Genomic DNA, 26,734 nt, shown 5'->3' with positions numbered 1-26,734 from the left:
ATATGCAATGGAAGCAATCATAATCAAAACTCTAATTATATTTAATTTGAGTTCTAAGAGCATTCAAAAACAAAATTTTCAGAAGAGGGTTTCAAACAACACATACCTTTGAAGAATTCCTCCAACCCAAGCTGCTTTTCAAGTAATTTCAACTCTAAATCTTCAGTGAACTACTAAGAGAGCTTCTCTGCTATTCTCAACCTTGAATTTGAGTGGTGGAACTCAAGATTGAAGTGAATTTGGTAGGAATTGGAGTGGGTTTTTTTAGATGAATAACAGATGTGTAGAAGCTGATTTCCAACCGCAAAAAAAACCTCCTCAATCTGCAAAAATTGGAGAGTTTTATACTTCTTCATGCAGGCACTATGGAGATTGATGATGCCACTTCAAATGGACAAGATGAAGTGGGCAAGGTATGTGAATAAGGAAGAATCCACTTCCTACTTAGAGAAGATTGGATGTTTCCACGAAGAACTCAATTTCCAATTTTAATTAAATCAGAATTAACTAAAATCTTATTTAATTAATTTCAAAATTTCAAAAAACCAATTTCTCATTATGAATCTAAAAATGAAAATTAATTTGATTTTAATTAATTAAACAAATTTAATTAATTAAATAATAATTTAATATCAAATATTAAACTAATAACACACCTCATTTTAAACATGAATCCTATTTATGTAATTAATATTTAAATCAATATTTAAATATTATAAACTCTCCAATTTAGTTTATTTTCGATAAATTAAATGTTAATTAATTATATCGAATATGTTTATCCTATTTATGTTTTATATCGAATATGTTTATCCTATTTATGTTTTACATGTTTTTTAGAACTCAAATTAATTGTAATTAGAGTACTTATTGATTCTGATTGTTTCTTTATCCTATCATGATCAACAAAATAATCCTAACATTGAAAATGCAACCAACAACGTAGACGCACTAGTGAATCCTATATTACTCGTGCATCATGGTAATAGACTGATAAGAGAGTATGCGAAGCTGAATCTGTATGATTTTTTTACCAGGAATCATGTATCTAGTGTTTTATAGAACTAGATTTGAGATAAAGCATGTGATGTATCAGAAGATTCAAGTCACTAGCCAGTTTGGAGGTGCCAAAGGCGAAGACCCACATGCTCACTTGAAGAGCTTTATGGAAATTTGTAATACATTTGTGATCCTAGGAATTATAGCCTAAGGGATCCAATTGTCGCTTTTTTTCATTCTCCTTCAGAGATGAAGCTCGACAATGGGCTTATTCACTTGGATTAAGTGATATCTCTACTTGGGAACGGATGGTAGAGAAGTTTATGCATAAATATTTTCCTCCTATAGTGAATGCTCAACCCCGACGTGACATCACCAACTTTGAACAAAAAGAAACATAAATATTAAATGATGTGTAGGCCTGATTCAAAGGACTTGTCAGAAATTTCCCACTCAATGATATACCTGATTGGGTACAAATGAAAATTTTCTATGTTGGAATGAGTAAACCATCACGTTCAGTGGCAGATGCCTCCGTGGCAGGACAATCATTGGACACAATGTATACTGAAGCATATGCTATTTTGCATCGAATCTGAATAAACAATGATGAATGGGTAGATGACGGTTACAGAATAAGATCTAAAGATGGACAGAGAACAAATAATGAGCTGATTGAACTGATATCACCAATCAGCTGTCAGCGCGCAAATGGTAGTAGTGACTAGTTTGTTGAAAGCCATGGCATTAAACAATGGAACGTTGGTAGGGAATGTCAACCAGATCAAAGCGTTGAACCAAGTTGTAGCAATTAGTTGTGTGGAATGCAGCGAACCACATTCTTACAAAATGTGCCCACAAAATCCCAATCGATCTACTTTGTATGTAACAACCCATATCAAAACACATATAACCCACAAAATCCCAATCGAGGTACTTTCGTCTATGTATTTCATGTGATGAAAAAAACTTGAGTTTAATCATGTCAAGAGGAAGAAAAAAGATTTGAAGATTAATATCAATATTGACTTGTGGAAGATCCCCTACTAAAGTTTTAAGTTCGAAATTATATTGTAGTTTTTATAAAGGATTATGAATAGTTACACATTTTGGGTTAAGAGATTAAGTTTCACTTAAAAAGTGGAAAAAAAGACGTTTTGAATTTAGTGATTTTGTCAAAGATAAGTGTGAATGAGATAAAAATTTCTAAAAAATATTACCATTTTGGAGAGAGAAAGGAACTTAATGTGTTCAAAATTCCAAGTTAAGTATGATTGGTTTGGTTTTTTAAACATGATATGAGTGGTTACAAGGTATTGGTTTGGTGTAAAAGTAAAATCTCTACTTATCTTGGGGAACTTTAGACCTTTGTGTAGGTAGAAATGGTGGCTTTTTCAAGTTGTTGGTCATGGAACTCAGTGTTAGTATGAAAATCTTCTTCTCAAAATAAAAGATTAAGCAAGACAATCAAACATTGGGGTGTTTGATAAGCTCCTTCAATTTATAGGGGAGTTGATGAAAATAATATTTTATGTAGTGAAGTTTGATAAGCAACTGTTACCAGAAACAATTGAAAGGGAAGGTTTAGGCCTTATTAGCGAAAAATTAAGTTATCGAATGTGTTTGTAGAGTTAAGGGATTGTGACTTTGGGCACAAGATAGAACAAGAAACTAACAAAGTCGTCAATTTGATTGAGAGTTGAAAGTAATTTAGCTCCAACTAATGGTTAAGGTTAAGGAAATTAAATTTTCTTTTCCTAGATGACTACAAGTATAAGATATGAACTTGAGAATAGAACACCTTCGTTCTCAAAACTTCTTATAGGGTAGTCTAGTAGGGTGGAATAGCAAGTCATAGATACATGACTATTTATAGAAGTTTTTCAGATGCCATAATGTTTTGCCTCCAAGCACACCAATTTTGTTTGTCGAGAAGAAGTTGAAATCCATGTGTTTATGTATTTAATATATTGAGGGTTGAATATGTTGGTTGTATGTCCTAAAACTCGTAGTTTGTAAAATTAAACATATTCTATTTGTAATAAAATGTTATTGAGGTTTTGTTCAATAAAATTATTATTAAATACGTAAATTACACTAAATTCAATAAACTAAGATCGATGGCTATTACATGAATACTTGGACTTTATGCGGAGTCATAAGAATTGATCAAGTTCAAGTAGATAACCAAAACGTTCTATAGTATATGAATAAGATTCGTTACCTTATTCTGGTAACACTATTGGCTGCAGCTCACTTTGTATTTAGTACAAACAATGTGATCCTGAATCATTCATATGGAGACATGCGAGTAGGGATATCCTATGTAGTGATTTTGTATAAGACTGGACTAAAAAATAAGTCACTCTTACCTTATAACGTTGTTTACTGTTTAAGATTGACTGTTTCAAAACGATGACCTGGGTAACTCAACCTTAATCCTGAGCTAACTATGATCTCTGTTTATTTGGGATTATCCTTAGATTTGCATAAGTAAGGGTTAGCTCAACAATGTTGGCTCAATAAGCCTCCCATTTTAGGGGTAAGATCAAGTGGATAGTTGGAGACATAGGATGCAAGACAAAATTCACTCCTACTCGCTTTTAGGGATAATAAGGAAGTTGTTCTCTTAAGTACTGATTTCGGGTCTTGAACAAAGGGCTCCACCCTCTCACTAGCCTAAGAGGAATTTGGTTTGGTGATTGGATCATAAACAAATTGTTCATTAGAGGATCAGTGGGACTTAAGGAGCAAGATGTAATCTCGGGGGTAAAACAGTATTTGACCCGACCGTTATTACAAACAACATGTGGTCGAATTACTGATTACGGTTAAATCAAATGGAAAAAAATATATCTCCAGTGAGAGAAATGCAACTACTGGGCTTTCGTGGAGTGACCCGATAGGTAACGAATGTTGATTAATTTGGTTAAAAGAGTTTAGTCAATTAATCTTGGATCGTTGGAGCCCATGATCTATAGGTCCATTAGGTCCCCCACTAAATCACAAACGGATTAAACCTTATAATGGAGTGATGAGTAAATTTGAAGTGTTTAATTTTCAATTAAGGGAGTTAGTAATTATATGTGATATAATTACACGTTTAATTATCAAATTAAATGAAATTGAAGAATTGGATAATATTTAAATTCGATTTAAATATTAATTTAAATTTCATGAATAAGAATCATAATTGTGGAATTGGTGTTTTAATAATTTAAATTGAATTTTGAATATTGATTTTAAATGAAAATTGAATTTTCGAAAAATAATTTTGAAAATTAGTTTCAAAATTGAAAAGAAAATTGAATTTTAATTTTGAAAATTCAATTTTTGGATAATTCCACAAAGTGAATTTTTCCCACTATTAACACATACAATTCCACTAATTCTCCCAAGTAGGAGTTGTCCTCTCCATGTCAATTTGGCTTGCATGGAAGAGGTGAGAAAAACTTAGTTCAATTGCTGAGATTGGGAGGCCATGCATTCTAGAATTGGAGAGTTAAGTTACTGACGAAACTGTTTTTCATCTTCTAGCTGAAAACCAGAAAAACTTCTTCTTATGGTTCCCTAAATTCCAGCTTATTTTAGGTTCCACTACCCAATCTAAGATCTTAGAGAATGGTAGGAAAGATCAAGTGATGTCTATAACGTTTTTATGAAGAGATTCAAGCTCAATTTGAAGATTAAAGAGTTCTTCAAAGGTATGTTTCATAAACCCTCTTTTTATCTTATGAGCATGCTTACTTAGATGCTCAAATTGATGAATTAGAATGCTTAATGATCCTAATTTTTCCCGCTAATTGTACGTTAACTCCATTAAAATATAGTAACATAGCCAGGTTGTCAATCACCTATAGTCCATGCTAACGCATGCTGGTGAGTGCACCACCTCTCTCTCTCCTCTGATTTCTCTCTCTCTAAGTTCTCTCCCTCATTTTTTGTTTTAAGCTCTGACCTCCATCAGTATCACCTCTATCACGCCGCCAAACCTCTGTTATCGCCCTTAGACGAGCCCCGTCGCAAGAAGCCACTGCTAATTGACGAAATTTTGATTTTTGGGTAAGATTTAGTGGTTTTGTTGGACTTTCTTGAAGGGATCTTGAATGTCTATTCAGATTTGGAATAATTAATGTTTACCTATTACGTTTGAGCCTTAAATTTGCTTTAGAGGAATTTTTTAGGCCGAAAATATGCTGTCCGGCATTATTAGAGATCAATTTTTTGTGGATTTTGGTAAGTTCTTCAACTTGGTAACTCCGTTTGTGAGTTGTTGATAGTTGCTAATATTTGGGTTTAATTCCCTTGCCATTAATTTTTTAGGCCGAAAATGTGCTGTTCGACATTATTAGAGATCAATTTTTTGTGGATTTTGGTAAGTTCTTCGACTTGGTGACTCCGTTTGTGAGTTGTTGATAGTTGCTAATATTTGGGCTTAATTCCCTTGCCATTGGATTGTACTTACGGATCATTGATTAGAGTTGGGATTCAACTTTGGATCAAGCTTTGACTTCGGTGAAGAAGGCCTTGAAAAGGATATTTGTGTTCTCATTTAATCCCAAATAACTGAGTAAATTTGGTTTCTGCTATATGGATTGATTCAAATTATTTTATTGGATATTTGAAATACATGGTAGAATAAGAAAAAAAATTAAAAATATATTACATCTTTAAAATATTTGCAAATATGGATGAGTTGACTAGTCAATTTTTGAATTTTTTTCATTTCTAATTTCGTCCTCCCTTATCTTATATTGTTGTACACTTTTTTTTTGTCTTTTTATTTTCTTTTTCTTCTTCGGTTTTTGCTTTTTCTCTCTCTTTTTTCATTTTTTCATTTTCTTTTCTTTCTCAATTTTTGCTTCTTCTTTATTTTTTTTTATTTTATTCTTTCATTTATCCGATCTTTGCTTATTTTCTTTATTTTTATTTTCTTTCATTTCCTTCTGTTTTTTCCAATCTTTTTTTCTTTTTTTTAATTTTCTTTTCTTTATTTGATTTTTGCTTATTTCTTTTTTTTTATTTTCTTTCTTCGGTTCTTACTTATTCCTTTTTCTATTTTTATTTTCTTCCTTATCTTTGATTTTTGCTTCTTTCCTTATCTTTTTTTATTATTTTATTTTTCTTTCTTCGATTTTTTGCTTCTTCCCTTTCTTTTTCTTTTTTTAGTTTTTCTTTCATTTGTCCAGTTTTTGCTTCCTTTTTTATATTTAATTTATTTCCCTTTTTTAGTTTTAGTTTTTTCTCTTTCTCTTATTTGTAAATTTTGTCTTTCCTTTATTTGAATTTTTTCTTCTTTCCCTTTTTTTTCACAAGAATTATGAGGTTGGGTTCTGTACCCATGACTTGAAAGTACTCAATTCATAAGTGACTTAACACCAACAAGTCAATCATCAAGTTTGATTATTATAACAAATAATAAATATAAATAGCAAATGAAAGTCTATGAGTAATAGCCACTAATATTTTTTATCATTTATAGCTTAATCTTTGATTATATTTTCATAGTTAATAGCCATATAGAAATCTATCATTGATAGCCAACTTAGTCAATTTAATTAATAAAGTTGAATCTCGAACTAAAATGTAAGTGGAATGCCTAGAAGTTATCACTAATAGCACGTTTATCAGTAATAAAAGCTATCATTGAAAAGAAAACAGACATAAATGTTTGGGAAGGATGAGAAAGGGGTAAAAAGGAGTCCAGTGGCTATGATTGGTAGAAGCTACTATGATAGTATGTTACCAGTGATAGAAGCTAATACTAATAGCGTGTTATCGATGATAGAAGCTACCCGATAGCACGCTATCGGTAATAGAAGCTACCATTGATAGCACATTATTGGTGATAGAGAACTATCACTAATAGCATGATATCAGTGAGACTTCAATCCTAAGTGAGTTGGGAACTCCTGCCATTGAGGGTGGTCCTTTGATTTGTATGGGTGTGAGTGGCCAAGTCGCCAATTCAAACCTACCATTTTGGGGATTCATCTGATTTGGGGGATGGGAACTCAACTACACAAGATGAAATTCACTCCTTCCTCGAGGTAGGGGTAAGTAGATAAATGACTCCTTTAAGGGCTGATTTCGAGGCTTGAACGATGTGGTGTCACACACCTTCTCTTGGCCCGAGAGGTGTTCACACATAGTTGGACTATATTCTATTGTTCATTAGAGAAATCAGTGGTACTTAAGGAGTGAGATGTAATTACAGGGGCAAAACGGTAAATTGGCCCAGCTGTACTTACGAGCATCTATGAAGGGTCATTGTACTCATGATTGGTTATATCCAATGGACACAGAAATATATTTGTGGTAAGAAGAGTTAAGTTGTTGGTCTTTAATGGAATCACTGACAGTTAACGGATGGTGAATCTCGTGGCTAAAGAGTTTAGTCAGCTATTCACATACCGTTAGAGCTTCGAGCCATAGGTCCATTAGGTCACCTGGGTAGCTTGGATAAAGTCGAGAACCAGTGTTTTGGTTAATTTGAAATGTTCAAATTGACAAGAGGAAGTTCAATTACATATGATATAATTGGACTGGTTAATTATATATGATATAATTGGCTAAATGTATGAGATACATTATTTTGAGGAAATTAGATATAAATTATGTTATATCAAGTTAGAGGAAAAATACTATTAGTATATGATATGAAATCATATAGAATATAAATAATAATGATATATTATTAATTAAATAAATTGATTAATATTTAATAATTAACCAATTAATCCACGTTCGGACGTGGGAAGATGGACATGAAGGTTATGGAAACTGGCGGGTTCGAGTTTTGAAAATAGTTTTCATTTGATGAAATAATTAAGTCGTGCATTCTAATTGCCCGCACTAAAAGAATCCGTGAAAGAGCGATCGCGAGAGCCTATACGATAGAAAGCTCATTTGTGTAAACGATCGTCTAGTTCACGCATTCTCCAAACGATCGTATACCTCTTTCCTAAACGATCGTTTAGTTTTTCCTAAACGATCGTGAGTCTAGTCTATTATACGATAAGCGTCTCCGCTATACGATAGTAGAGTTCTTCTCGCGTGCGCTTATCGTCTACACGACGTCTTCTCCTCCGTCCTCTACCAAACTCCACAGAGACCACTCTTTGGGTTTTTTACGCCGAGGATACCCGGGTATACCCTTGTGGTGGTGTTGTCCCTGCGGCCTTGTTCGTGTACGTTCGGATCGTCACATAACAGTCGTTAAATCGCCGGGTGCTGGTAGAATTGGTGGAAGTTTTTCTGCTGCTTTTTGTTCACACATACGAAAACAAGTCTTCCTTTGGTATGAATCTTCTTTTTCCTATGTTTTATTGTATTCTGAGGACTGCCCCGACTGACATGATTTTTAATATGCATAACTATTAGTATAGAATGTATATCGTTTATGTTTCGGTCACTGTGAAATCGGAGCAATCTAAGCCCACTCATGGAACTCTCGGTATGATATCCTTCAACCAGGTACTTGGTCAGAGCGGATTTCGTCAACCAAAATCAAACCAAATAATTTAACCATATTCACTCAAAGTAATGTAGTAGTGGTAGCATAGGTCGAACTCAGGGAGCCCTCGAATTTCTCAATTAAAGTAGTTTCCAGTCCTTAAGTATCCAAATGGCGGTTTCTTTTCAAACTATTTTGTTGGAAAATAAATTTAAATGCATAAAATAAAATTAAAGTGATTAATTTCAATTTGAGAAAGTCTAGCTTGGGTTATGATGTGGGTCGCGCCTCACCACAGGCACTGAATGCTCTGATCTAATAAACTAATTAGCCTAATTTAAATCGATGAATAGCATGTTAATTTAAGTTGGCCTAATTATATTAAAATCTAGGGTAAAGTTAGGTTGCATATCTAACAGAAACAACCTTAATTAAATATTTGGTTGATTCAATCCTAGGTTGGTTAGAACAATACTCGTCTGAATGATTTACAAACTAACCTAACCTATTGATTCTAGTTGATTAACACAAGCTTAAATGGCATATATCAAATGTTAATTAAAAACGATAATTATAAAATTTCCATCTGTCGAAAATATAATCGTAAACATTCAAGAAAAGAATCGAATCTAACAATTACAATGAACTAGTTCGAAAACTCACAAATACATCAAATAGGAAGAAAATTCCCAAAACCCAAGCTAGAAATGATTACCTTAGCCCATAATATTCATGAAAAATGCCAAGGTATTGTTTTGATATGTCATATTGACAAAAAAGAGAAGAAAAGTAGAGAGAAATCGTTTAGAAGTCGGTCGGAATCAGATACAATGTGATACCCTAACCTAATTCGACAAAAGAGATATTTATAATCATCGTCGCAGCATTGCAACGTTGAGGACAACGTTGTAATGCTCCAATCAGAGTGTAGACCTTGAGCATAAGGGTAACATTGTAAGGTTGGGGTGATTTGGGCCAAACACACGCGTGCTCAGTGATTTCCATCAATATCTGTTGCGTAGATACACTTAGTGTAGTGTTTTTATGCTATCCTGATATGCAATTCTATCTTGCAACGTAACGATGCAGCGTAAAGGGACTCTAGCAACGTTGTGGGCAATGAGTTGCTTCTGTCTTTGAACTTAGCTCTACACTGGGTGGAGAGTAGTTACACTAGCTCTAGGGGCATTTTGGTAATTTATCTCTTTTGAAGCTCAGATGCTCAAATTAGCTTCAAATTGTTTCAAATTAACTCCAATTGACTCCAAATGGTCAATTCTACCTCTTGAGTGCCCAATACCTACAAAATCACATAATAAATACATAAAAGCATAGAACAATCCCGAATCAAGTAGAGCTAAATAACACATTTTTTGTACTATCACAACTCCCAACTTAATTCTTGATCGTCCTCGAGTAAGGTAGAATAAAACATAGTCATACAAATGATATGCTCACTCAAATTACATGGTCCATTACTCAAGCCTCAATAGTCTCCTAGGATTTAATTTTCACTCAACAATGAAATCAAATTATGATCAATCAACGAAACACAATTTAAAATTAGTTCTACACTTATTTATGCAAGGGTGAGTTCAAAGCCCTTCTGGTTAAATCCTAACAGCTTAAAATGGTTTTAAATGGCCCTCAATTTATTTCCCCCCCTACATTGGCTCATTGACCAACTATCAAACACCAAAACAATCAAGACGGTAATATTTCAACTAAGGTCCTAAAATAACTCTAGGGCTCTAAACTTGTATTTATTTTACCTAGGGCCAATACCTTTCACACAAGACTGCATACTCACTCTTCTCTCTCGAGTGTTCTAACTAATCAGAACGAGGTAGTTCTTTCTACCCCTAGTCATGCATAATAGTACAAGTTCATTTTTTTCTCATTTTTATATATTCTTTTCAGTGAAAATATATATCAGTTGATTTAGCAAGCATATAAATCATTTTTTTCCCTTAGTATTGCATTATAACCCATCTTGCAATACACTCTCTAGTCACTGGGCCCTATGGAAGTGACAACAAAATACAGGCTAAGTAATACGATTCTAAGCATGCAAGGTCTAATGTAGGCAGACAAAGAACTTGAGCATGGATGAGAAGTAAGAAAAAAAAATTTAAAATGGCTAAAAATCAATGTTGTTCTATCAAACATCATATCATACAAATTAAAATCACAAGGGAATGCATCATAGACTAGTCATCATAACAAAACACTTAACATGAACAAACATGCATATAAAGCACACAAACAAAATAGCTCGAGTTGAGATGCTCAAGGGCTCCAACCAGAACATAGACATACCCCACCTCCAACTTAAAATCTAACATTTCTCCCAATGTGATAAAGAATTAAAAAAAAAAACAAAATGAAAGGTGAAACATAAAACTTTCCTAAAATTTGGCACATTGGATGACCGTAATATCCTGCTCATCAAAAATATAATCATCTCCATCTTCTGAGGATAACTAAAACCTAAAGATCAAGAAAAATTGAAAGAACTAAGCCCAAAAAAAAAATAAATAGAAAATAAACCTAAACTAAAAAAGCAATAAAAAAAATAAATCTTGGTTGCCTCTAGTTAGCGCAATTGTTTAACGTCGGTATGCTCGACCCGACTCGGCTTCATCAACCATAACCATCATGAACCGCCATATCTCCATCTTCCACTCCCAACTTAGGAGTTTAACCACTATCCTGTAAAATATGAGTACTATAACACATAGGATTTGTGGGGGGAGAAGAATCAATCATTAAATTTTTTTCAACTTTACCTCCCTGATCAATTTATAGAGGTTGTTTGTCCACATTGATGACAACCTTAATTATCTTAAGAAAGGGTCTCTTTCACATAATAGATAAATCAAAAGGAGGTGAAGAAGACATCACATCCAAAACATAAAAATCAGTAGAAAATGTTAGATCATTAACTCTAACCAACATATCTTTTACAAATCCAAATGGCCTAACAATAGAGTGGTCAGCTAACTGTATCGAAATAGCATGTGAGTGCAGGATATGAGACTGAAATTCACAGAAAACATAAGCAGGCATAATATTAATAGCAAACCCTAAATCTGACATGGCATGCTCAAATCTTCTCATGCCTATCTAACAAGGCACAAAAAACATACCTGGGTCTTCCTGCTTAATAGGTAAGTTACATAGGATAACTATTTTCTGTTTGACCATATCTTCTTTCTTTTTCTCTTTAGAAACCTCAACCCAAACCTTCTTGCCCTTTGTTGTAGGCCTCTTTTCTATAGAAGATTGGACAGATTTCACCTTCTTCTTAACTAATCCTCCCTGAGCAACAATCGACTTGCAAGGAAAAAGAGCACAAAGGATATTTAGCTTTTAAATTTAAAAGTGGATCAAATCTTACCCTACATCTTCTTAGCAGGCTAGCAATTTGTCTCTCAACATCATCATTTTTCTCATCACTTACAACCTCAACTAAAACATCATCAAGCATCTTAGGGCCCTATATGTAGCTCATAGCATAAATGACATTGACATTACGCACATTGAGCACTAATTGAGAAGGAGGCTTCCCATACTAAGTGTCCAACCTACTGACCGCATCAGCTAACTAGAAGATTTGGGTAGCCATACTACTCATGTAAGAGGAAAAACTCTACTGGAACTTCTTTTGGTTTTGCTGAATCTGCATGGTAGACTCTGTCGAGCTCTTCACCATATCCTCCAAAGGCATACTCGAACTGCTCTTGCCTTAGTGGCCTTGGTTCCCCAACAATTGTTGTTGTACATTCGATCGCCTTGCTGATTTCTAGCATAATTTACCTCAACAACATGCTTCTGAGGTTGTGTCTTTGCAGAGAAAACCTGTTTCACAAGAATAGATAGTTAAGCAATTTCAGCTTTAAGTCCATTTATCTTCTGTTAAGACATGTTTGACTGAGATGTTTGGATTGATGTCTTAATTCTCCTGGTAGTCTCGTAGTTTATAAACATTTTGTGAACATATTATTATTTATAAAATAAGTGTTATTTTATAAGCATTTACTCAATCCAATAAACTAAGATCTGTGGTTATTTTATGTAACTTAAGCATGTATGTGAGACATACAAATAGATCATACCTTAAGTAATAAACTAAATGGTTTGTAGTATAAGGATAAAGGAGGGATACCTTATTCTGGTGACACTATGGATATGGACCACTTTGTAGATGTTATAAGTAGGGTATCCTATACAAAGAGTTTGTATAAGACCAAACCACAAAATGATTAGTTTCTTTATATAACGTCATTGATAATTGAGACTTACATTTCACTAGGATGACCATAGGTGACATGACCTTAATCTTGAGTGAGTTAGGAACTCCTACTCATAAGGGCGGTCCTTTGATTTGTATGGGTGAGAGTGACAAGATTGCCAACTCAACAAGCCTACCATTTTGGAGATTCGTCTAATTGGAGAGTTGGGAACTCAGCTGTGATCGAGGTGCTTCCAGTCGTTCACTGAGATCGTGTTCTGATCATTGCATTTGATTTCGTTCTGTTGAACAAGTTGCTAAACGTTCGAGAGATACTTGAAGAAGAGTTCTTCAAAAGTATGCATATTTTATCCCTTGTATCTTCATATTAAGTAGCATGCTTGTAATTTTCTTATTTTGCATAATCGTTTCCATTTAGACTATAATTGTTTGTGTTCATTCTCAATGGGATTTGGAACGATCCGCTTCCGCTCACAGGATGTCTATGTTTAGATTTTCTTCAATTGGTATCAAAGCCAGATTGTTCTGATATTCCAAATGTCATTGTTGTATTGAACTTCTTTTAGAGTCATGGTGGGTGTTAAGTTTGTTTCTACGATGTGTTTAAGAGTTAAATGTGTTTATGGATAGTTGATGGATGTTTCAGAATGATAGCCTTTATTTTAAAGCTTTCTCTTGCATTTAAGTGTTAATTTGTAAGGGCCTCTGCATTTTTGGACATAATTAACAAGCAATCGAGTCTGTATTCAAAGTGTTTGAAGTGTCTTGAGTCATTCGTGATGAAGTTTCAAAGAAGCATGGAGATGTTGTTCTCATCAAGGAAGAAGAAGACCAAGCGTTGGTCGTATCGTGTAGCCCAGGCTAAACGATCGTTGAGAATTGACTAAACAGTCGTGTAGAAAAGTTCTACCTGATCATATAGCATTTACTAAACAATCGTATGGCTTATGCTAAACAAACAAGTAAAGTGTTTACTCAATCGATTTACGTTGGCTACTCGATCGTGTAAACGATGGGGGTAAACGATCGCATAGAGTATATGATACTCGTTGCATGGTAGGCGCGCACTAAACAATCGTGTAGTCCAACATGCTTCATCACATAGTCATAACTACTCGATCACCCTGTATACGATACTTGATGCTTGCTCTGCGATTGTTTAGACAATCATGCTTCATCACATAATTTTCGTCTACTTGACCGTTTAGGCATGCATCACTCAGTGCACTACACGATCGAGTGACCTTCATGCTTCATCGCATAGTCAATGGTACTCGATCGTTGCTACACGATCGTGGTTACTCGACCAACTTTATTAGACGATCATAAGAAAAAGTTACATGATCAGTGAAACGAGGATTCATCCGGGCGATTCAAGACCCGGTTCACTTGTTTGAATTGCTTGACTCGATGGTTCAATATAATAGTTAGTTTTTTTTTTTTTTTTGGATTTTGAGGCATATTATCCCGATCCATCATTTTTTTTTAAATGTACCTAAGATGTATGTTTGTTTATATGCCATAATATATGACATATAGATTTAAAACTCACCTTAGGTTATGTATTTATTCATGCATCATGTATTATAAGTTTTATAATATGGTGGGTTACATGATTAAATTACAAGAAAGCATGTTCATGCATCATATAATATAAGTGTTATATTTATGCATGCAATAAGCATATTCATACATCATCTTTATATTATAAGTGTTATATTATAAAGATGTATGAGAGCATGTATGCTTGGTTCACTACTTTATTATATAAGAGTTATATAAAAGTAGTAATGAATGAACAATGCATGGAGCATGACACTTAGGCTTATTTATAAGAGTTGTGAATGCCTTATGAATGTGTTGCTTCGCATTGTGGATGGTTTTAGTTGCTTCCTTTTATAAGAGTTATAATGGAAATTAGAACTAAAATCAATAACCAAGAGTTGCATGCAAACTTAGGTAAAATCATGTTTTAAAAGGGTTTTAAAATTTGATTGAGATAGACCTAAGTTCACGGTTCTAATGAGATTACAAACCTAAGTTTAATCTTTTAAATCGATTTAATAGGACTAAATTGATTTCCATAAAAGAATAAATTTGTAATAAATCTATCTATAAGGGATCTTTTGTTTAAGGCGGGTTCTGGCTAGGCTAGGGTATTTAAGCTGATGGAAATGGAACACCTCTACGTGGGAACCTACCTGGAAAGGTGAATTAGATAGATTTGCTGCAAGCATGCAACAGTTATCAAAGAGTTCATTAAATTGTTTAATGAATGATGATCAAAAGTTGTTTAACTTTCCAAAGTAAGAGTTACTTTTTGGCAAATCTAAATAGTCACTTATTTAAAATAATTCATCGTGTTTTTTTTAAGTAAACTAAACCTTATGTTCTTAAAATACTCAGTGGGAGGAAAAGATATATATGATATATTAATTCTACTCACATTTCTCCCTAAATGTTTACACCGTGAGATTCATGCTTGGCCTTGTGGTGCCCTGGGAGCATCCCCCTTCAGATGGTATTTGCATAGGTCAATATCAAGGTGAACGGAGAGAGTATTTATAGTAAGTGGATGAAAGATGTGTGTCAACATGTTCTGCGGTCTTCTTCATTGGTTTGTACTGTGAGATCTTCTTGCACGGCCTCGTGGCACCCTAGGAGCGTCCCCTTTCGAATGATTTGTAAGGTTGGACAATATCAAGGTGAACTCCATAAATGGATAGGGTCACTTTAGTTTTTTCCCCAATCGGATTTTTTCCCTTTGGATTGACTGCTTGGGGCGGAACGCTGGGATCTAAAATGAAGGGTCACACTTACGAGAAATTGTTAAGCAAGTTAATGATTTCTTGACCAAATCAATGATGGTTAATCGTTATAGGAACAACAATTGTTTTGGTGTAATGATTGATTGAGAATGTCTCAATTCAGAGGAAAGATAAATTGACTACCCTTCGGTGGCTTTTGTCCTATACCACTGAAATGTCATTGCAAAACTAGATATCATACAGGGTTCTGGATTTCAAGAGTATTTGCTAAAATCTAGTGTAGATCAATATGTTTATTTTTCAGCAACATGTCATTGCATGATTTTTCGTTAGTTTCCTTTTCAAATTTGACCGATTATATACATTGGAAAGAGTCTATTAAAACATATTTCTTGGTAAACGACCTCGACTTTGTCATAGTTTAGGAATGTCCTCAAGTCCCGACCCCTGATGGACTGCAAAATGTTCGTAATGAATATGAGGTATGGGAAGGCTAATTCGTTGGCCCGACTTCACATTTTGGCTAGCATACCTGATGCATTGGCTAAAAGGATCGAGAACATTATCATTGCATGAGATCATGGACTCGTTGAAAGAATTATTTGAACGTCAGTTCTCAATTTTTGAGCAAAATGGGAGTTCCAAAGATATTCTCCAGTCTTTCTTAAATGTCAAAAGACTTAAAGAGAAGGCAATTGTTGCTGATTCTGATGAAGTTCATCGACGAGAATTGTTCTCTGAAATGGAACTTGGAGCTTATATAGATTTTGATACTGATCCCACTACTCTCCAAAAGAGGAAGAAGTCTAAAGACAGTAAATGTGATTTATTTGTCTTGGAGACGTGTTTGGTAGAGAATGTTGATTCTGCCTGGATACTTGATTCAGGTGCTACCAACCATGTTCTTCCCATCAAGGATTTAGTTCCTGGAAAAAGATGGAAGATGAAGAGATGACTCTTTGAGTCGGTATTGGTTAGGTTGTTTTAGTTGTTGTTGTAGACAGACTTAAGTTATTTTTGGACAAGAAAGGTTATCTGTTACTGGATAATGTTTATGTAGTTTCTCATATCAAGAGAAATTTAATTTCAGTTTCTTGTCTGATTGAACAAGGTTATTCCATCTTCTTTTCTGAGAATAAAATGTTTATTTTTAAGAATGGTATGGAGATTGGTTTTGTTTCAATAGAAAATACCTTGTATGTACTAAGGTCGTTAATCATAAAAGCCTTGCTTAATACTGAAATGTTCAAAATAGCAACAACGACAAAAAGACCAAAGGTTTCTCCTAAGAAAAACGCCCAACTTTGGCATCTAAGGTTAGGTCATATCAACCTCAATAGGCTTGAGAAGTTGATGAAATGTGGACTTTTAAATGGTCTAAAAGAAAATTCTTTGCCGGTATGTGAATCATTCCTTGAAGGCAAAATGACCAAACGACCTTTTACTGGAAAAGGTTATAAAGCTAAAGAAACCTTGAAGCTTATACATTCAGACCTCTGTGGTCCGATGAGTGTTAGAGCTCGAGGTGGGTATGAATATTTCATCTCTTTCATAGATGATTATTCAAGATATGGCTATCTATACCTAATGCAACCTAAGTCTGACGCTCTTGAAAAGTTCAAGGAGTATAAGGCTGAAGTTGAAAACTTGTTAGGTAAGAAGATAAAAACACTACGATCTGATCATGGTGGAGAGTATATGGACTTAGAATTCCATAACTATATGATAGAACATGAAATCACGTCCCAACTCTCGACCCCAGGTACACCTCAGAAAAATGGTGTATCAAAAAAGAGAAACAGAACCCTGTTGGACATGATTCGGTCTATGATGAGTTATGCTCATCTTCCAGACTCGTTTTGGNAATGGTGTATCAAAAAAGAGAAACAGAACCCTGTTGGACATGATTCGGTCTATGATGAGTTATGCTCATCTTCCAGACTCGTTTTGGGGATTTGTAATGGAGACTGCAGATTATATTTTGAACAATGTTCTCTCAAAGAGTGTTTCTGAAACACCTTTTAAGTTATGGAGAGGCCATAAAGGTAGTTTACGCCACTTCAGGAATTGGGGATATCCAGCCCATGTGCTAGTGGCTAACCCTAAAAAGTTGCAATAGTGTGCGAAAGTTTGCCTATTTGTAGGCTACCCTAAGAAAACGAGGGGTGGATACTTCTATGATCCAAGTAAGAACAAGGTGTTTGCGTCGACAAATTCTATCTTCTTAGAAGAAGACTACATCAGGGATCATAAACTATGAAGTAAGCTTGTTTTAAATGAGATTTCTAATTAAACTACTGAGAGTTCAGCAAGAGTTGTTGAATAGACTGATAGATCAACAAGAGTTGTTGATGTCGGTTCATCTAGTCAACCATCTCAAGAGTTGAGACTGCCTCGATGTAGTGAGAGGGTTATGAACCCATAAAAATGCTACATGGGTTTGACTGAAGCCCAAAACATCATATCTGATGATGGCGTTGAGAATTCATTGTCTTATAGGCAAGCAATGGAGGATGTTAACAAAGATGAGTGGATTAAAGCCATGAATCAGGAAATGGAGTCTATGTACTTCAATTCCGTCTAGGAACTTGTGGATCATCCTGATGGGGGTAAGACCTATAGGTTGTAAGTGGATCTACAAGAGAAAAAGAGTTGTAGATGGAAAGGTGCAAACATTTAAAGCTAGACTCGTGGCAAAGGGTTATACCCAGGTCGAGGAAGTGGATTATGAGGAAACTTTCTCACTTGTTATCATGTTGAAGTCTCTTAGGATTCTTCTGTCCGTAGCCACATTTTATGATTATGAGATATGGAAAATGGATGTCAAGACTGCCTTTCTGAATGGTAATCTTGAGAAAACCATCTACATGGCTCAACCAGAGGGATTCATTGATCCAGATCAAGAGCAAAAGGTTTGCAAGCTTAATAGGTCCATTTATGGGTTGAAACAAGCATCTAGATCTTGGAACATTAGATTTGATGGTGTGATCAAATCATTTGGCTTTGACTAGAATGTTGATGAGCCTTGTGTTTACAAGAAAATCATCAACAACTCAGTAGCTTTCCTAGTGCTGTATTTGGATGATATCCTACTCATTAGGAATGATATAGGTTTTCTGACTGACATTAAGAAATGGCTAGTCACCCAATTCCAAATGAAAGATTTGGGAGCGGCGTAGTTTTTTCTAGGGATACAGATCATAAAGGATCGTAAGAACAAAAGGTTGGCCTTGTCTCAGGCATCGTACATTGACAAGATGTTGATCAGGTACTCGATATAGAATTCCAAGAGGGGTTTATTACCTTTTAGGCATGAAATTATTTTGTCTAATGAACAGTGTCCTAAGACACCTCAAGAGGTTGAGGAAATGAGACAGATTCCCTATGCATCAGCTATTGGTAGCCTCATGTATGCAATGTTATGTACTAGACCTGACATTTGCTATGCAGTAGGGATTGTCAGTCGATATCAGTCCAATCCAGGATTAGACCACTGGACGACGGTCAAAACGATCCTCAAGTATCTTCGGAGAATGAGGGACTATATGCTCGTATATGGAGATAAAGATTTGATCCTTACAGGATACACATACTCTGACTTTCAGACTGATAGAGATTCTCTCGACATCAGAGTCAGTGTTCACTCTGAATGGAGGGGCTGTAGTTTGCCGAAGCATCAAGTAGGGATACATCGCGGACTCCACTATAGAAGCCGAATATGTAGCCGTTTGTGAAACTGCTAAAGAGGTTGTTTGGATTAAGAAGTTCCTTATCGATTTGGAAGTTGTTCCAAACATGTCTTTGTCGATCACTCTCTATTGTGATAACAACGGGGTTTTGGCAAATTCTAAGGAATCTCGGAGTCACCGAAGAGGCAAGCACATAAAACGGAAATATCATTTATTCAAGGAGATTGTGCATCATGGTGATGTGATAGCCACAAAGATCGCGTTGAAGCACAACATTGCTGATCCTGTCTAGGGCAAGTGGGAGATGATACTGGGGTATAGAGTATGCCCTTATTTATTGTATATTATACTATTTTTGTATCGTATATTAGAATTGGATCATGCCTTAAGTAATAACCTAAATGGTATGTAGTATAAGGATAAAGGAGGGATACCTTATCCTTGTGACATTATGGATACGACCCGCTTTGTAGATGTTACAAGTGTTGTAAAGTACTACAAATGGTCTGATCCTGACCATTCATATGGAGACATGAGAGCGGATGTATCCTATACAAAGAGTTTGTATAAGATCGGACTACGAAATGATTAGTCTCTTTATATAACGCCATTAATAATTGAGACTTACATTTCACTAGGATGACCATAAGGGACATGACCTTAATCCTGAGTGAGTTAGGAACTCCTGCTCATGAGGGCGGTCCTTTGATTTCTATGGGTGAGAGTGGCTAGATTGCCAACTCAGCAAGCCTACCATTTTGAGGATTCGTTTGATTGGGGAATTGGAAACTTAGCTACACAAGACGGAGTTCACTTCTTCCCCAAAGGGTAAGTAGATAAATTGCTCCCTTAAGGGCTGATTTCAGGTCTTGAACATAGTGGCCACTCCCTCTCTTTGGAAGAGAGGACTCAGTCATAGTAAGACTATGACTTATTGTTCATTAGAGGAATCAGTGGTACTTAAGGAGTTAGATGTAACTACAGGGGAAAAATGGTAAATTGGCCCATTGTACTTACGAACGATTTGCGAAAGGTCATCACACTATTGATCAGTTATATCCAATGGACACAAAAATATATCTGTATTGCGAAAAGTACAACTATCAGTCTTTAGTGAAGTGACCAACAGTTAATGGATGGTGAATCTCGTGATTAAAGAGTTTAGTTAATTATTCACATACCGTTGGAGCTTCAAGCTACAGATCCATAAGGTCCCCTTGGTAGCTCAATTGGTTCAAGTTGGGAATCAGATTTTGGGTTAATTTAAAGTGTTCAAATTAACAAGAGGAAGTTTAATTATATGTGATATAATTAAATTAATTCAATTATATGTGATATAATTTATATGATGTATTAGATACAATAATTGAAGGAATTAATATAAATATGATTTATATTAAATATCATAACATAGAAAAAGAACTATGGTTTATATGTTTCATATGATGAAATATTAAAATTATAGTTTATAAATATAATATGATAAGTTGGCTATCATGTTTATTTATAATATATTAATTATATGATAATGAATTCTTTTTCTTTAATAATCGATTAAATGGGAGGTTATTGGAAGTTATGGTAACTGTGAGATAAAAGAAAAATTGTTTTCAAAATCAGTTAGTTGATTTTTCACTCGCATTAATCTCACAAAAAGGCTATTGAGTAAATGGGCTTTACTAAACGACAGCATAGAGAGCATACACAATCGAGTTGACTATACGATAGTTACTCATTTACTTGTTGCTAAACATCGAGTAGTAAAGTCTATACGATAGGCTTCCTTTTACTAAACGATTGAGTAGTCGTCTATACGATAGACAGCATTCATCTCTCATTTACTCGATCATCTACCTCCTGCTTTCCTCAATCCAAAATCATACAGAGCCCACAACTCCTGGATTCTCACATCGAGAATACCAAGGTAACATTTGTGGTAGTGTTCTAATTCCGTTCGAGGATCAGGTTGAACTCAATTGTGATCGAGGTACTTTCCGTCGTTCATTGAGATCGTGTTCTGATCGTTGCATTCAAGTTCGTGTTGTTGAACGTGTTGCTGAACGTTCGAGGGATACTTGAAGAAAAGTTCTTCAAATGTATGCATACTCTATCCCTTGTATCTTTATATTAAGTAGCATGCTTGTAATTTTCTTATTATGCATAATTGTTTATGTTTAGACTGTAATTGTTTGTGTTCATTCTTAATGAGATTTGGAACGATTCGCTTTCGCTGACAGGATGTCTATGTTTAGATTTCTTTCATGAGAGATGTGATCTCTGGTTCCAAACTGTTGGTTATCTTCAGCCATGGTGGAAGTCAGCTCCATAGCTTGAAAATGGATTTTATCTCTCCTACTTAAGGGGCTAACTCTGATCTAATGTTCAATTCCACCAAATCTAATCGAGTATTTATTCCATCTTTTGTTTTACCAGGAATACCAAGCAATGTGCCAATAAGATTTGCACATACATTCTTTTCAATGTGCATCACGTCTAAACAATGTTGCACGTCAAGATACTTCCAATATTCTAACTCGAAAAGAATAGATTTTTTCTTCCAATAAGTTGAAGTGTTATCTCCACTGTTCTTTTCTTTGATACTTTTCTTACCAAATGAATATTGATACTTACTTGTTTCTACAAGAATTTCTTCCCCACTCAATGGTTCTGGACCAAATTCTAATTCTTGTGCTCCATTAAAAGCTTTCTTTTGTTTCCTATATGGATGATGGCGGGGTAGAAACTTGCGATGCCCGAGATATGCCATCCTCTTCCCTTTTGGTAAATAAATGGATGAAGTATTCTCTCCACAAATTGGACATGCATGATATCCTTTAACCGTACAAACACACAAGTTACCATACGCAAAAAAATCATTAATGGTCCATAATAAAATGACATTAAGTATGAAACGTTGTTCTTCATATGCATCGTAACATTCTACCCCATCTTTCCAAAGTTTTTTCAAGTCATCTACTAACAGAGCTAAATAAACATCTATGTCATTTCCGGTTGTTTAGGACCAGATATTAGTGCAGTCAACATAAAAAATTTTCGCATCATGAACAACCATGGAGATAGATTGTACGTCACTAACATCATTGGCCAACAACTATATCTACTACTCAAATCTCCATATGGATTTATCCCATCTGTCAAAAGAGCAAGACGAAGATTTCTAGGTTCTGACCCAAACTCCCACAAATTGTCTATTTTTTTCCACGATAAGGCATCTTTGGGATGTTTTAATAAACCATCTGTTTCTTTTTTTTTAGCATGCCATGTCAATAAACTTGTTGTCTCTTTACTTCGAAACATTCTTTCAAATCTTGGAATTGGGGGGAAATACCATATGACTTTTGCTGGGATATTCTTAGCCTTTTCGTTTAAATTTTTTTTAAGCTTCCATCTTGACGTACCACAAATGGGGCATAAATTTGCATTAGAGAGTTCTTTTCTAAACAAGCAACAATCATTTCTACATGCATGAATCTTCTCGTACTTCATTCCAAGAGTATCCAACATCTTTTTTTCTTCATAATTAGAAGTTGGAATTTCATTAGGACTAGGTAATATGACATGAATTAATTCCAACAACTCAGTGAAACTCTTATCGCTCCATCCAAATTTAGCTTTTAAATTATATAACTTTACCAATGTAGATATTTTGGAAAAAATTTTACAATTTGGGTAGGTTTCTTCGCATCATCTAATAATTTTTCAAAATTATCGGATTTTCCACTAAAATAGTTATTATATGCAGCCTCAAACATTCCAATTGTGTCATCAACATCAACATCATCCTCATCAGCTTTGTCTCTTTCACTAGTAGACACATTTTCATTGTTCCTCTTAATCAGTAATGATTCACCATGAAAAATTCATGTCTGATAACTTTGATCTATACCATTAAAAAATAAGTGTTCTTTTATTTTGTTCACATCTAGAGTCTTTGTATTAGCACACTTCAAACATGGACAACTCATGACGTTTGATATATTTGAATGTTGTAAACCATTTTTAATAAACATCTCGACCCCTAAACCATACTCAGCTGAAATTCTATTCATTTTCATCCATGACTTATCCATGATTGTAAAATATGCAACTTAATCTACAAAAAAAAAAAAAAACAATAACAAGGGAAAATTTAAAAGCATAAAATTATGATTGAAAAATATGCAACTTCAACAAATTTAGAACAACTAGACTTTTAAGATAAGCATCTTATAAATATTACCTTGTCCTTGTTATTAATGTTGTTATGAAGTCCTTTTTGTGTTGGGTGCACCTTCTCCACTTGTCAACCTTCTTAAAACACGTCCAATACAATCTTCCTATCTTCCTTCCAAATTCCCAAGAATCAAAATTTAGCCTTACACGTCAAAATTGAACCTAACAAATGAAGAACTTCACTCAAAATCAAGTATTGAATCAAAATAAATATCAATCCAAACAAATATCACAATAAACTATGTCCTTAGACTGTGTTTCGTATGAGTCAATATCAAGGACTCAGTTCCTATCGACAAAAAAAAAGTTAAAAAACAAAAACTCAGCAAAGTTCAAAATTCCATCAATCCAAACAAATATCACAATAAACTGTGTCCTTAGAGTTGACTCTTTCTATAAATACTTCAAGAAAAGCTAACAATGAATACAAAACAACGATAACTAGCATGAGAAGCAACATGATGTCGTCCCCAAACATCACAATGTATTAGTTCAAAAACATAAGCAACAACATGTTTATTTGATGCAAAAGACAAATGCTTTTGGTCTAGCCTGTGGGCATACATCACAAGTAGTTGGCAAATATGAAACATTGTCCAAAACATACCATCCATGAGATAAGCTAGCCTTGCCATTTGTGGTCAAAGACGACTTGTCCTAAAGAACACAATTGTTACCATCAAATTTAATAGTAATAGTAATTGTTGTGTTAATGCACTAATGAAGCTGAGATTGAAAGAAAAAGCAGGAATAAAACATCAGTCAAGACAATATATGTAATGAGACAAACATCCCCAACACAATCCACATGACATGAGTACCATTAGGCAAAGAAATAGAAACCCCAACAAAATCCACCTGAGATTGAAACCACCGGACGGAGACCGACGGAGACTAATTCAAAAACAATCAAACGGATTCAATAAAATCCATTCAACATTCATATCCATTCAGAAACAATCAAACAGATTCAATAAAATCCAACAAGATCCATTCAACATTCATATCCATTCAGAAACAGTCAAACAAATTCAACAAAATCCAACAAGATCTAAATGCAAACAAGAAAAAAACAAAAATAATAAAGCTGAAAATGAGATTGATGAAATTTCTTTTTGAAAAAAAAAGAATGGTAACTTTCAGGTGGTGTGAAATGCAATCAAGAGAGAAAACAAAATGCAATCAGAAAATTATGGGATGCAATTAGTTTGTGAGCAGATATTTGACAGAGGATATACCTGCGATGGAGAAGCTTGGATGATGACGACAGAGGATATACCTGTGTTTATAAACATAATCAAATGACAGAGGAAGACAACCCCACCTGAAGGCAAATGAAAATGTTGTTCAAATATACCTGCGATGGAGAAGCTTGGATGACGAGCTCGTTTCCGATGATCGCCCGATGACCGCCCGATGAAGACAACCCCACCTGAAGGCAAACGGCCGACCAGCAACTACTGAGAGAGGAAATTTTAGGGCACTACGAGGGAGCTTCGACGGCTTCGACGGCATTGCAGTACATTTGGTAAAGTGAGAGAGCTGAGAGATGAAAGTTAGGGCACACGCGAGAGGGAAATCAAAATTTAATTTTGATAAATTTTTTTAAAATAAATAATGGGTGGCCATCAATGTCGGTTTTAAACTGACATTGTAGGCCATCTTCAATGTCGGTTTACAACCGACATTGAAGATCCGTTTTTTTCAACCGACATAATACATCCAATAATGTTATTTTCAACCGACATTGAAGCCTGAATTTCTTCTAGTGAATATTGCTTTTCTCCTGCTACAGTAATCCCTCATAAAAGTAGTGAATCAGAAGGTGATCTAAGATTTTAGGATTTTGTTCACAACAATAATTTATGTTAACCGTATCGAATGCAACAATAAGGCTACGTCTTGGTTGAGGTCATTAGTACCCAAGGGAACATGTATAGCAAAATTTATATGATGAACAAAATTTAATCAAGAAAGAAACCAAATGTAGCCAGAAAATATTTTGAGAGATGGCTGTTGTGAAAAGATAAATGATAATGAAAAGAGGGATTCAAACATATGTGTACCCATTGGAGAATGTTACCTTTCATGCTACTGTAATTTTGACTCAAACTTAAAACTGGTGGACCATTTTCAACACCTATTCAATCTTCTATGAAGTACCTTTAGAAAACTAAACTATTAAACTTATATGTCTAAGGTTAATGTAAACTTAGATAAATAAAACATGATCAAAGATCCTAAAGGTTTTCACTATATTACTTTTATGAAAACTAAGTCGTATATAACCCTTTCAGTATTAAACCCAACTTTTGTTTACCAATCTAAGTGATTAGTCTAACTTAATAATGAAAATAAACTCAACAATAGCAAATAATGTTATGAAAATTAGCAAAGTTAATTTTTGGGCATGGAAGGCTTATTATCCTCCCTTGGGGCACTTACGTATTTAAATCTCAAAGGAGGATTTAGCCCATATTGAAACAAACTAAAACAACAAATAGGTTGAAAAACATGATAAAAAGTAAACACAAAATAAAGATGGAGAATAATGAAAGAACTTAAAACAAAATAAAGATGGAGAATAATGGAAGAACTTATATAAAATTAAGCTAATGTGAAAGAGTACAAAACTTGAATGAAAATAAAAACTGAAAACTAAAAACAGTGCTGTAATGTAGAGTAAAACAATGCAGAAAATTGGAAATTACAACGTATACTAGCCAAAACCCAAGAAGTGTTTACTGCAATCCTTCCTCAATCAATCCAACTCAACCTTTGTCAAGGAGAGTTAGGTCTTAACACCCTAAAATTTTCGATAAAGATGGACAGAATAAGAAAGCAATAAGAACTCTTGAGTATGATAGAATTACAAAGAACAAAAAATGCTTGAATCGTGAATAATAAAAGAATGCTTGGTGAAGAAATGTGTAACTTGTCTCGAATCTTTGAAGTTCATGCCCTATTTATGGCCTCCATATGTCAAGGTTTCTTCGAGATCTTTTGCGCCACGAAATTACTGAGAATCGGGGTTGTCATCATGGATTTCGCAACTTAGCGAGATTTTAATTCTATCATGGAATAGAGAAGTGCATTATATAAAAGTTTTCTAACTCTACCAACTTCTTTGAGTCTATAATATGAGATTTTCTCTTTAATAATAAACTGGCCTCTTCTTTTGCTCGTGAACAAAAATAACACATTATTACTAAACTATATAAACCTTTGTGTCGATTTTTCTACTTTTTACATTCTCTGTGTTTCTTTGATTGTTGATTTTTTAACAAATCAGAATTGTAATTTTGCAATTGCTATCTCTAACCTTCACAAAAAC

General features: G+C 34.5%; 1 long non-coding RNA gene across 2 annotated transcripts; it reads right to left on the bottom strand.

The window, feature by feature from the left end:
• Nucleotides 1-10,868: 10,868 nt before the first annotated feature.
• On the bottom strand, nucleotides 10,869-26,323 carry LOC120081867. 2 transcript variants are annotated; one of them, XR_005482969.1, is made up of 5 exons: nucleotides 24,758-26,323; nucleotides 24,639-24,679; nucleotides 24,008-24,057; nucleotides 23,408-23,562; nucleotides 10,869-12,316 (listed from the first exon to the last, which is right to left on the bottom strand). It is a non-coding gene; the product is annotated as an uncharacterized LOC120081867 (long non-coding RNA). The 2 variants fall into 2 exon arrangements; XR_005482970.1 differs by lacking the exon at nucleotides 10,869-12,316 and adding an exon at nucleotides 21,534-21,999.
• Between the last annotated feature and the right edge of the window lie 411 nt (nucleotides 26,324-26,734).

This window comes from Benincasa hispida, chromosome 7 (genome assembly GCF_009727055.1).
Source record: "Benincasa hispida cultivar B227 chromosome 7, ASM972705v1, whole genome shotgun sequence".
Classification (NCBI taxonomy): Eukaryota; Viridiplantae; Streptophyta; class Magnoliopsida; order Cucurbitales; family Cucurbitaceae; genus Benincasa; species Benincasa hispida.
Note: the sequence above shows the minus strand (reverse complement) of the source record. Positions and strands in the feature narration are given on the sequence as shown.